This window comes from Triticum aestivum, chromosome 1A, assembly GCF_018294505.1.
Source record: "Triticum aestivum cultivar Chinese Spring chromosome 1A, IWGSC CS RefSeq v2.1, whole genome shotgun sequence".
NCBI lineage: Eukaryota > Viridiplantae > Streptophyta > Magnoliopsida > Poales > Poaceae > Triticum > Triticum aestivum.
Window position 1 is genome coordinate 295087892 of NC_057794.1, and position 13386 is coordinate 295101277.

General features: G+C 40.5%; 1 long non-coding RNA gene across 3 annotated transcripts; it reads right to left on the bottom strand.

Moving 5' to 3' along the window:
* Positions 1 to 215: 215 nt before the first annotated feature.
* LOC123046720 (uncharacterized) lies at positions 216 to 4621 on the bottom strand. 3 transcript variants are annotated; one of them, XR_006422575.1, is made up of 3 exons: positions 2650 to 4608; positions 1601 to 2522; positions 216 to 704 (listed from the first exon to the last, which is right to left on the bottom strand). It is a non-coding gene; the product is annotated as an uncharacterized lncRNA (long non-coding RNA). The 3 variants fall into 3 exon arrangements; XR_006422574.1 differs by lacking the exon at positions 216 to 704 and having other exon boundaries at positions 1439 to 1899; positions 2078 to 2522; positions 2650 to 4601; XR_006422573.1 differs by lacking the exon at positions 216 to 704 and having other exon boundaries at positions 1439 to 2522; positions 2650 to 4621.
* Positions 4622 to 13386: the final 8765 nt, after the last annotated feature.

Here is a 13386-nt window from a genome sequence, read left to right on the forward strand (position 1 = left end):
TCATGGTTGAATTTCTTTTATTATTGAAAACCTAATATTAGAAGTGTATACCGAGAGTCATGGTTAGAAGTTGAATGCTAAGGGATGAAATAATTAATTTTTGGTTATAATAAATCAAATCAAATGTGATGATTTTTTCTCCTGTTGCAACGCACGGGCCCTTTTACTAGCAAAAATGCCCGTGCGTTGCAACGGAAGAATGCTTGGTGCGAATATCAGGCTAGTGGCATAGATATTGTAGTGGTGCAATATTTTTATCATGTAACGTTTTACCGGTAAATCATTACAATATACCATGAATAATATTTGTTTATCCTCCATAGCTCAGAAATAAATGTTCCAAAAAACTTTAGCCATTATTTACTTATTAGGGAAATCAGCCAATTTTTTATAGTACTCCCTATGTAGACTACCAAAATGTCACATATTTACAAACGGATGGAGTACTTCTGAAATTATGTATGAAAAAACTTGCGCCCTTGTTAACATGTTTGGTACCAAAAATTATTTTACAGTGTAAGATTGTACAAAAAACAATAGATGTCCCAGCCTTATCTCTACGCACGACAGAGTAGAGGTCAAGTGCACATTGTTAAAGAATGATATTGTCAGTCTTGTGCATGGATGGATGGATATTCCCTGCGAAAATTAATTCCCACAAATAAACATATCTTCTTTGCTGAATGTAGCTTCACCAATCAAACCTAAAGAATTCAATAAAAAAATCAATCATTGACTTCACATGGAATCAAACTTCGTATGCACGTGAATGTATGCACGTGAATTGTTGCCTAAAACCGGTAGAACAAACATGTTCAACTGAATTGTGTATGACACTGGATCAACTTATAATCTTACTTATAGACTAAAATGTATGATGCTTATAAACTGAAATATATTTTTTTAGAGCAGATAAAAAAGAATGTACAGGGACTGCCAGTTGCATAATTGATGGTTACATGAAACATCTAAATTTTTAAGAATCAAACATGATCTAAGGAAGCGAAACACATCTGCAAGTATCTAATAATAAAATCCATATGAAAGACAACCTCTATTGTTTGAAAAATTGTCAGTTCCACTCCTTTGTTTCAATAGGAATTGCCAGTTAGTCCAGCACATCCCCTTTGTCATAGATCAGTAGAAGGCAAAACTGGATACACATTTATGTGGGCCTACTCCTATCATAGTTTATACAGAGTAAAAAACTGAGATTACATATGCCTACATAATAAGATTCCTGTGCATCATCGTGTTCTTACTTTGAAATATGGTAGCAGCAAATTGAAAGATTCTGATGTGTTAGTTTTGGCACAATGGAAAATTCAGTCCATGTACCTATACTCAACACCAGTTATCATGGTCACCTCATCTTGATTGAGTACTTTTCTCAAAAAAAAATCTTGATTGAGTACTAATCAAGTAGCAGCAAGTTGAGTAAAACCAACGTATTTCAGTCACTATCTTGTGAATTTTTTAGCCCTAAGAGTAAGGAAAGCATCTGAACAGATCTTAGTATTCCAAAACTAAAATTAACAGACCTACAACATGCATGTTTCTATATAACCAATCTGCAAGCAATATCTCTTTTGAGGATTACATCAAGACTTAGGCCGACGTCAAGGCTGCATCATTTTCCTTCCAGAGCAGAGCATGTAATTGGTCCGCGACACCATCCGCAACCATAAGGTCTCTGTGAGCTTCGGCAGATTTAATATCAACAATAATTGGGTAGGATAATGATCTGCTTACAAAATCAACCCCTAGCTCATTTCCCCACTGCGTAGTCGATCTCCACCACCAGGGAGCCTCGAAATACCTTATACAATTCCTTTAGTCCAACAAAAATAGCGCTAGCTTTGGCCACCTTGACAATTATTCATGCACCCAGCCGCCTATCTGCAAGCAATTTTTGCATCATCTCTAGTACACTCCATGCACATAGTTAGCGTGATTCTAGCATTGTCGGCAACAAAAAGGAATCCATATGTAGTCTGAATCTTAACTGAACTTTATAGGTTTGACCGTCCAGGAGCTCGGTGACACAAAATTTGACAATTCAAACTTTAAACCTTACCGGTCTACCATCATCCATGGCAAATCCACCATACTTGGCTTCATATTGAGATGGTTCACCACCTTCATCTCACACGACTTGTCACAATGCGTATCCACGAGTCAATCCAGTTAATGTTTGACGACTGAAAACAATTCAGAGTAAATCGATGGATGCATGAATAAATCAATCGATGTGTTGCAATGGGAGGAAAAAAACATCACACACAAGCCACCAAGCTCTAGGGCCTTCGTCTCCGACATGGAAATCAAGCATACTCAGCACCCATGCAATGGGCCCCATGGTCGTCTTGCACCCCTGCAGCCCAACGGGCGACGTTGTCGGCGAGTCAAGGTAGCGGCGGAGCAGGCGCGACACAGATGCCACGAGCTGCTTGGCCGCCTTTCCCCAAAATTCAACACAACAACAAAGGGAACTTGGCTAGAGATTGCGCTTGAACACTTAACTGCAGCAAGGATGATTAAAACTTTCAATAATACAAATTTGGCTGTGTGTTACAGTGGGAGATACTGTGTATATGACGGCAAAAACGGGCAAGGAAAATAATAGGAAATGACTACATGTGTTTGTACCTCCTGACAACGTCCTTTTGCGATGCATCACGTATAGTAATGATGTCACAAGCATGCTCTTGACGACAACGATTCACATGTGCTTGCGACCTACAGAGGATGGAGAAAAGAAGGGCAGAAGAGGGAGGCTTTCATCTATCAAGCATAAATATTTACTGAATAAAATCGATCTAATCTATACCAACTTGAGCAGGATTGTCGAATAGCTTCCTCTTACATCAGAAAATCCAGCACACCAAACATATGTTTAGCAATGACACAGAAATCAGATTGTTTCAAAGATAGTGAGGATCGACATAGGGTTTGAAGAATTTTGACAATGTAAACCGTAATAAGTTACAACCTCCATCACACATGTAATTTTATTAAATTGACAAGGCAAGTTATAGGAACTGTAGCCTAAAAAATGGTATGTTCCTGTTTGAGGTCATTTATAAAATCAATAAAATATAACGACATTAGGGATCAAGGACCAAAGATCAATTAAGAAAATCAGAGATTAGGCAATCATACTTACCTTGTTAAGAATGACACTGATAGAATTAGTGAGGGGATGTGTGGTACGCAGGCCAATGGATCCGTGCATCCTTGATAACACATGTACGTACACAAAGGTTGCTGGTTTGAAACTTAAAAGGAGATTGATTCATCTGTCAGCCGGACATACACGAACATGATTTTGTTCTGTATCTTTAAGGAAAGGCATCCTTTCTTGACCATATATCCATTACTAAATGAAGTTATTTTCAGATTTTTAACTTGGAAGATCAGTAATTAGCCTCCATCCATATTGGGTATGTAGCAGTCCCCTGTTCTCCTCGAAAAGGAAAGATTGAAATTGCACATTTTGCATACTCAAATAGTCAAATTAATACATTTTTAAGAAAAAATCCTTCAGGTGTGCCTTTTGTTTCTTGAGGGTCCACTGGTTCTGTAGTATCTATGCCTAACTTTTTTAGAATTCATTTTTTTCTCTTTATGTGGTGTATACAGTCAAACTAACTAATATATGCGTTCAATAGTGATTAGAAGGTACTTTTAGTCAGTCAGTCAGTTGGATAAAGATCAAGCTTGGCACCAAAAAATTGAGAGAAGAACTGAATATGCTTCTTAAATCATCGATCCACCATTAGATGAGTCAGGAAAGAAATCTTCCTCTTTTACATCAAAGATAGCACACTAACCACTTCCTTGTTTGTACGATGGTGTAGTACCAAGCCTATGCCCCTTCACTACTCACTCATACTATCTCACCCACTTTGTATTATCATCATCCTCTCTTCTCTATACCATTCCCTTGACTGATATATAGCAGCACTACTCAATGAATTTTGTCGCTGGATCACACAATCAAACTGTCCATGTAAGATTTGGCACGCAAGATCATCAAGAAGAGTCTCCTTCAATTGCATATACAGTTGCAAAAAAGAAGTGCAATTTAGAAATTTACCCAAGTAGATGTTATACCTGAACCTCGTGTAGGATTTGGGGGAGGTTGTCGGCGAGCCAGACATCGAAGTCCTCATGCGACGACGGCGCGTCGACGGAGAGGATGCAGACGATCTCGGCGGGCGCATAACCGCTGGTGTAAGCATCCACGGGGGAGGCTCCACCGCCGCGGTCTAGCAGCGCACGGCGGCCGGCGCAGAGCATGGCCCGGTGGGCGCCGATTTGGCAGCAGAGAGCGGCACGTTCGGCGTCACAGGCGTCGCAAAGCGGGGCACATAGGTGGAGGCTCGCGAGCGCGCTAACCCCGTGCACGGCGCCATCACACTCGAAGAAGAGCCTGGCGCCGTCGGCGGAGTAGAAGAACACGACGCGCTCGGTGACGCAGTTGGCACAAACGAACGACTGCTGCAGTTTTCTTAGATTTATTTATTACCACGGGTGCAGCTGCTTGTGATCGATGGATCAATCATCCAGACTCGATCTAGTTTGATGACCAATTTGAGTTGTACACGTTCGAACATAGGCCCACTAGGATGTGTGTTGGCTTATGTGCAGGCTCAGGCCTTTGTAGTGATTCGTGGACAATCGTACAAATCGTTTTCAGTACCACCTCGGATGTAGAAATGATATAGATGAAAAAAGCTGAAAGCGTAAATTCACAGGAAGAAGTGTATTGTGACGGAAGAAGCGTATTGTGACGGTGAACCGACGGAGTCAATCCGTACTTTATTATTAGGAATAGATAAGGGCTAATACCATGTTAATTAGGCCTAATTGAGGTTAGGTTAGCAACTAAACCACCCCTTAACCCCACTGACCATTGGACCCTCTTTTCTTATAAAATAACTAAGTAAAAAATGTTTAAACTAGATAACCCTATGACGCATGGGACCCACAGTTAAATTAAAATGCTAAAATTCCATTAAAAATTTAGCTTAATCTATGACATAGGACCCCACTTGACAGCTTTGACCAGTCAATGGTCAACTTAGTTGACAGTTGACTAGGTCAACTGGGCCCTCTAAACCCACCTGTCATCCACTATGGCTAGCCCATAGTGTGTACACTTAGCAATTGCTATTTTGTTTTCTATTAAAATGATTTCAGAAAATGATTAAAACTTAGTAAATTAATAAAAAATAAACCGTAACTCGGATGAAATTACTTTGTACGTTAAAGTTGCTCAGAACGACGAGACAGATCCAAATATGCAGTCAGTTCGTCTACCACACGTCCCTAACATAGTGAACATCCAACCGCCCCCCTCCGTTTCATGTGTCCGAGAATGCCAAACACCGGGAATACTTTCCTGGATGTTTTCCCCCTTCGCCAGTAGCACCTAGTACTGCGTTAGGTTACCCCTAGCACCGCGGATTGCCATGTTATGCTTTGTGATGCTTTGATTGCTCTGTTATTTGTTATGTTCCCCCTCCGTTACTTCTTTTCGGTAGACCCCGAGACCGCTGCCGATACCCCCGTGATCAACTACATCGACTCCTCCTCCTTGCCAGAGCAACCAGGCAAGCCCCCCCTTGATCACCAGATATCGCTTATTCCTTCTCTCTACTGCTTGCATTAGAGTAGTGTAGCATGTTACTGCTTTCGGTTAATCCTATTCTGCTGCATAGCATGTCATTGTTGCTACATATGTTACCCTTACCTGCAATCCTAAATGCTTAGTATAGGATGCTGATAATACCCAAGTGCAGGGAATCATCGTAGCAATTCCCAAAGGTGGAAGTGATAAGTATGGAGTGTCGAACCCACAAGGAGCTAAAGGTAAGATCAATATTCTCTCAAGTCCTATCTGCCACCGATACGACTCTAAGTACACCAAACGTTTGCTTCCAACTAGAAATGAGAAATAAAAGTACGTTGTGGGTATGAAGAGGATAAATTTGCATGATATCGGAGAGCTAAAATATGAAGTAGGTGCTGTTATCATAAAGTTAGAATATATTACTAAATATTATAAATAGCGAGTGTGGAATAATGATGGATCGGTGTGTGGAATTGTCCTAGGCAATTGTTAACAAGACCGATAGTCATCATTGCAATTTCATATGAGGGAGAGGCATAAGCTAACATACTTTATCTTCTTGGATCATATGCACTTATGATTGGAACTCTAGCAAGCGTCCGCAACTACTAAAGATCATTAAGGTAAAACCCTACCATAGCATTAAAGCATCAATTCCCCTTTTTCCCATACGCAACAACCCCCTTACTCGGGTTTATGCTTCTATCACTCAAGCAACACACTATAAGCGAATCATGAACGTATTGAAACACCCTACAAGGAGAATCCCTCACACTTGCACGACATGGAGGGTACAATAGGACAGCACCGAAATAAAACATACAATTTGTACCAATCTAGATCATCAATCAACCCAAAGACAAAGGATATCTACTCAAAACATCATAGGATGGCAACACATCATTGGATCATAATATGTGGCATAAAGCACCAAGTTCAAGTAGGGATTACAGCGGGGTGCGGGAGAGTGGAGCACGTAAAAGAGATGAGGATGGTGATGATGATTGTGATGTTGATGAAGACGATCACCGCAGGGATGATTCCCCTCCCGATGGCACTCCGGCGCCACCGAGAGAGAGGAGTAGAAGTTCTCCCCCTTGTGCTTCCTCTTCCATGGCCTCCCCCTAGATGGGGAGAGGTTTTCCCTCTAGATCTTGGCCTTCATGGCGATGATGGCCCCTCCGGGATCCTCCTTCATAGCCTCCGGTGATGATGGCCCCCTCCGGCAGGGTGCCAGAGAGGGCCTAGATTGATTTCTCGTGGCTACAGAGGCTTGCGGTGGCGGAACTTCCGATCTAGGTTTCTTTCTGGAAGTTTGGGTATATATAAGAGGTGTTGGAGTCAGGAACAAGTCAGGGAGGTCCCCGAGGCAGCCACGAGATAGGGGGCGCGCCCAGGGGGGTAGGGCGCGCCCCCACCCTCGTGGTGGCCTCGGGACTCCCCTGGTCTATCTCCGGTACTCCATGGGCTTCTACTGGTCCAAAAACAATCTCCGTGAATTTTCAGGTCAATTGGACTCCGTTTGATTTTCCTTTTCTGCGATACTCAAAAACAAGGAAAAAATAGAAACTGGCACTGGGCTCTAGGTTAATAGGTTACTCCCAAAAATCATATAAAACATCATATAAAGGCCCATTAAACATCTAAGATGGATAATATAATAGCATGAATACTTCATAAATTATAGATACGTTGGAGATGTATCAGCATCCCCAAGCTTAATTCCTGCTCGTCCTCGAGTAGGTAAATGATAAAAGAAATAATTTATGAAGTGTGAATGCTAGCAAGTGCATGAGTTTGATCAATGATAGTTCCAATCACTTTTTCTAGCATCATTATATATCATAACAGTAGCTCAACTCATAAAACTTCTCATAATCAAGTAACAAGCTATTCACATGTTAAAGTATAGATCATAAACTTTCTTGAAAAATAACAAACCATGCTCTTAGTCATCAAACAATTGCAATTCATCTTATTTTCGGGAAGGGTCTATGTAAGAGCTTTGGTTGAGCAAACTCCACATACTCAACTATCATTTAATCTTTCACAATTGCTAACACTCACATGATATTTATGGGCTCAAAGTTCTAATCGGACACAGAGAAAGATAGGGGCTTATAGTTTCGCCTCCCAACATTTTACCTCAAGGGTAATGTCAACAATAATAATTTATGAAAACCTACATCCAAGTGGATATATATATATATATCCGGATCGCTCCAACACAAAGTGCTTGCCAAAGGAAAAAGTGTAAAAAGGAAAGGTGATGATCACCGCGACTCTTGTATAAGGGTAGAAGGTAAAAGTAAAAGATAGGCCCTTCGCAGAGGGAAGCAGAGGTTGTCATGCGCTTTTATGGTTGAATGCACAAAATCTTAGTGCAAAAGAATGTCACTTTATATTGCCTCTTGTGATAAAGACCTTTATTATGCAGTCCGTCGCTTTTATTTCTTCCCTATCACAAGTTCGTATAAAGCTTATTTTCTTCGCACTAATAAATCATACATATTTAGAGAGCAATTTTTATTGCATGCACCGATGACAACTTACTTGAAGGATCTTACTCAATCCATAGGTAGGTATGATGGACTCTCATGGAAAAACTGGTTTAAGGAATGTTTGGAAGCACAAGTAGTATCTCTACTTGGTGCAAAGAATTTGGCTAGCATGAGAGGGAAAGGCAAGCTCAACATGTTGGATGATCCAAGACAATATAACGTTTCAGATATAGGAAAGCATAACCCATTAAGTTGTCTTCCTTGTCCAACATCAACCTTTTAGCATGTCATATTTTAATGAGTGCTCACAATTGCAAAAGATGTCCAAGATAGTATATTTATATGTGAAATCTCTCTTCCTTCAATATTCTTTCATGAATTGTTCAAGTGACCAATTCTGCGTTTGCTAACTTCCAATAAGTTTACTACCTATACTTATTATGTGTGAAGTCATTACTCCCCATGTTGTAAGAATATGAAACGTATATAAATTCAGATTTATGATATTCAATTCATTCAACCATTTACTCATAGGTTATATGTGAAGCACGTGAGTAATTGACAAACTACTCCAAAAAGATATAAGTGAAGAATACTAAGTAGTCAAATAATTAAATAGCCATGGGAAGATTCTTTTTCATTCAAGATTTCAGATCCAAAGATTTTATTCAAACAGCAAGTAAAATTGAAAATACGCTCCAAGCAAAACACATATCATGTGACGAATAAAAATATAGCTTCGAGTAAGGTATACCGATAGTTTTGAAGACGAAAGAGGGGATGCCTTCCCGGGCATCCCCAAGCTTATGCGCTTCAGTATTCCTTGAATATTACCTAGGGGTTCCTTGGGCATCCCCAAGCTTATGGTCTTTCCACTCCTTATTCTCCTCATATCGATATCTCACCCAAAGCTTGAAAACTTCAATCACACAAAACTTAACGGAACTTCGTGAGATAGGTTAGTATGATAAAGAGTAAACCATTCACTTTTGTACTGTCAAAGACAAGGTTCATAATTGTTCTCACACAATGCCTATTGTACCCTATCATTTCTACAATTAATATTGAGAAATACAAGCCATAGAAACTAGAAAACAAGCAAACTATGCAATGAAAACAGAATCTGTCAGAAACAAAACAGTCCGTAATGATCTGAACAACAACCATACTTCTGCTACTCCAAAAATTATGAAATAAATTGATGGACGTGAGGAATTTGTTTATTAATCATCATGAAATTGGTGGACGTGAGGAATTGGAGCCACTGAGATAGAGGATGAGAAGTTATCCCCCTTGTGCTTCCTCCTCCATGACCTCCCCCCTAGGTGGGGAGAGGTTCTCCCTCTGATCTTGGCCTTCATGGCGATGATGGCCCCTCCGGGATCCTCCTCCATAGCCTCTGGTGATGATGGCCCCCTCTAGCAGGGTGCCAGAGAGGGCCTAGATTGTTTTCTCGTGGCTACATAGGCTTGCGGCGGCGAAACTTCAGATCTAGGTTTCTTTCTGGATGTTTGGGTATATATAAGAGGTGTTGGAGTCGGGAAACAGTCTGGGAGGTCCCTGAGGTGGCCACGAGATAGGGGGCGCGCCCAGGAGGTATGGCGCACCCCTCACCCTCGTGGTGGCCTCGGGACTCCCTTGGTCTATCTTCGGTACTCCGTGGGCTTCTTCTGGTCCAAAAACAATCTCCGTGAATTGTCAGGTCAATTGGACTCCGTTTGATTTTCCTTTTCCGCGATACACAAAAACAAGGAAAAAACAGAAACTCGCACTGGGCTCTAGGTTAATAGGTTAGTCCCAAAAATCATATAAAACATCATATAAAGGCCCATTAAACATCTAAGATGGATAATATAATAGCATGAATACTTCATAAATTATAGATACATTGGAGACGTATCAGATGCTAGTATTCCATCAGTAGCCCGACATTCTTGTCCGTCTGCCATGCTATACTACCGGGTCGTGATCACTTGGGAGGTGATCATGGGTATATACTTCTATACATAGTATACGATACCTGTGGTGACTAAAGTCGGGTCGGCTCGTAGAGTACCCGGGAGTGATTCACGGATTGGGGGCTGAAAGGACATTTGTTCCGACAGCCCTCTGGGTGGATCTTTGTGGCGGAGAGACATGGCAGGTTGAGACCTGATACGTCTCCATCGTATCTACTTTTCCAAACACTTTTGACCTTGTTTTGGACTCTAACTCGCATGATTTGAATGGAACTAACCCGGACTGACACGGTTTTCAGCAGAATTGCCATGGTGTTATTTTTGTGCAGAAATAAAAGTTCTCGGAATGACCTGAAACTTCACGAAGAATATTTTGGGAATATACAAAAAATATTGGCGAAAGAATCAACGCAAGGGGGCCCACACCCTGTCCACGAGGGTGGGGGCGCACCCACCCCCTGGGGCGCGCCCCTGCCTCCTGGGCCCCCTAATGCTCCACCGACCTCAACTCCAACTCTATATATTCATGTTTGGGGAGAAAAAAGTCAGAGAGAAGGATTCATTGCGTTTTACGATACAGAGCTGCCGCCAAGCCCTAATCTCTCTCGGGAGGGCCGATCGAGAGTCCGTTCGGTGCTCTGGAGAGGGGAATCCGTCACCATCGTCATCATCAACCTTCCTCCATCACCAATTTCATGATGCTCACAGCCGTGCATGAGTAATTCCATCGTAGGCTTGCTGGACGGTGATGGGTTGGATGAGATTTATCATGTAATCGAGTTAGTTTTGTTAGGGTTTCATCCCTAGTATCCATTATGTTCTGAGATTGATGTTGCTATGACTTTGCTATGCTTAATGCTTGTCACTAGGGCCCGAGTGCCATGATTTCAGATCTGAACCTATTATGTTTTCATGAATATATGTGAGTTCTTGATCCTATCTTGCAAGTCTATAGTCACCTATTATGTGTTATGATCCATTAACCCCGAAGTGACAATAATCGGGATACTTACCGGTGATGACCGTAGTTTGAGGAGTTCATGTATTTCACTAAGTGCTAATGCTTTGTTCCAGTACTCTATTAAAAGGAAGCCTTAATATCCCTTATTTTCCAATAGGACCCCGCTGCCATGGGAGGGTATACAAAAGATGTCATGCAAGTTCTTTTCCATAAGCACGTATGACTATATTCGGAATACATGCCTACATTACATTGATGAACTGGAGCTAGTTCTGTGTCACTCTATGTTATAACTGTTGCATGAGGAATCGCATCCAACATAATTATCCATCACTGATCCAATGCCTACGAGCTTTTCATATATTGATCTTTTCTTAGATACTTTTCCGTTGCCACTGTTACAATCACTACAAAACTAGTACTGTTACTTTTGCCACCGTTACCGCTACTTCCATATTACTTTGCTACTAAATACTTTGTTGCAGATATTATGTCTTTCAGGTGCGGTTGAATTGACAACTCAACTGTTAATACTTGAGAATATTCTTTGGCTCCCCTTGTGTCGAATCAATAAATTTGGGTTGAATACTCTACCCTCAAAAACTATTGCGATGCCCTATACTTGTGGGTTATCAAGACTATTTTCTAGCGCCGTTGCCGGGGAGCATAGCTCTATTCTTTGAGTCACTTGAGATTTGTATCTGTTGATCACTATGAAGAACTTGAAATAAGAAAGAACCAAGATTTATCCCTCAACTACGAGGGGAGATAAGGAACTGCCATCTAGCTCTGCACTTGATTCATCTTCTGTTATGAGTAAACTTGCGACACCTACTCATGCTATTCATTCTGATATGTCACATGTTATCGATGATGCCACTTCTACTTTGCATGATGCTTATGATGAAACTACTTCTATGCTTGATAATACTGTGCCACTAGGTGAATTCTAGGGTTAGAGAGAATGAAATTATTGAAACTGATAATATTGATGAAAGTGATGATGAAGATTCTCCCCTATATATGAATTGCCTATTATGCCTAAGGGTTATGTTATGGATGAAGAAACTGCTAGAGACTTTTTAGCTTGCAATGATGGATATGATCTTAAGAAACTGTTAGCTAAGATAAAAGAAAAATCCTTGAATGCTAGAATGAAATATGACCCTGCTTTTGCTACTTCACCTATCTGTATTTCCGATAAGGATTATGATTTCTCTGTCGATCCTGAGTTAATTACTTTGGTTGAATCTGATCCTTTTTATGGCTATGAATCTGAAGCTGTTGTGGCACATCTTACTAAATTAAATGATATAGCCACCCTATTCACTTATGAGGAAAAAACTCGTTACTACTATATCCTTAAGCTATTTCCATTCTCATTTAAGGGTGATGCTAAAACATGGTTTAATTCTCTTGATCCTGGTTGTGTGCGTAGTCCCCAGGATATGATTTATTACTTCTCTGCTAAATATTTCCCTCGCTCATAAGAAACAAGCTGCCTTAAGGGAAATATATAATTTTGTGCAAATTGAAGAAGAGAGTCTCCCATAAGCTTGGGGGAGGCTTCTTTGATTACTTAATGCTTTGCCTGATCATCCTCTCAAGAAAAATGAAATACTTGATATCTTTTATAATGGACTAACTGATGCTTCCAGAGACCACCTGGATAGTTGTGCTAGTTGTGTTTTCAGGGAAAGAATTGTTGATCAAGCTGAATTGCTATTGAATAATATGTTGAGTAATGAAAATGATTGGACACTTCCTAAGCCAACTCCAAAGAAAAGGGGTATTCTATTTCTCAGTCCTGAAGATATGCAAGAGGCAAAGAAATCTATGAAAGAAAAAGGTATTAAAGCTGAAGATGTTAAGAATTTACCACCTATTGAAGAGATACATGGTCTTGATAACCTGAGACAGGTAGTAAAGGTAAATTCTCTCTATAGATTTGATGAAGGTGATATTCCTCATTATAAGTATGCTAGCCAATGCTTGGATGAGTTTGATAATTTTATAGTTAAACAAGAAAAATTCAATGCTTATGTTGGTAGACAATTGAAACGTAATGCCTATATGATTGAACACTTGAGTGGTTATATGTCTAGAGTTAAAGGTGAGCTTAAACTTATTAGTAAACATGCTTCTATGGTTACCACTCAAGTAGAACAAGTACTTAAATCTCAGAATGATTTGCTCAGTGAATTAGATAATAAGAAAAATGAAAATGTTGTTAGAGTTGTGACTAGAGGGGGTAAAATGACTCAGGAACCTTTGTATCCCGAGGGCCACCCTAAGAGAATTGAGCAAGATTCTCAGAGAACTAATGTT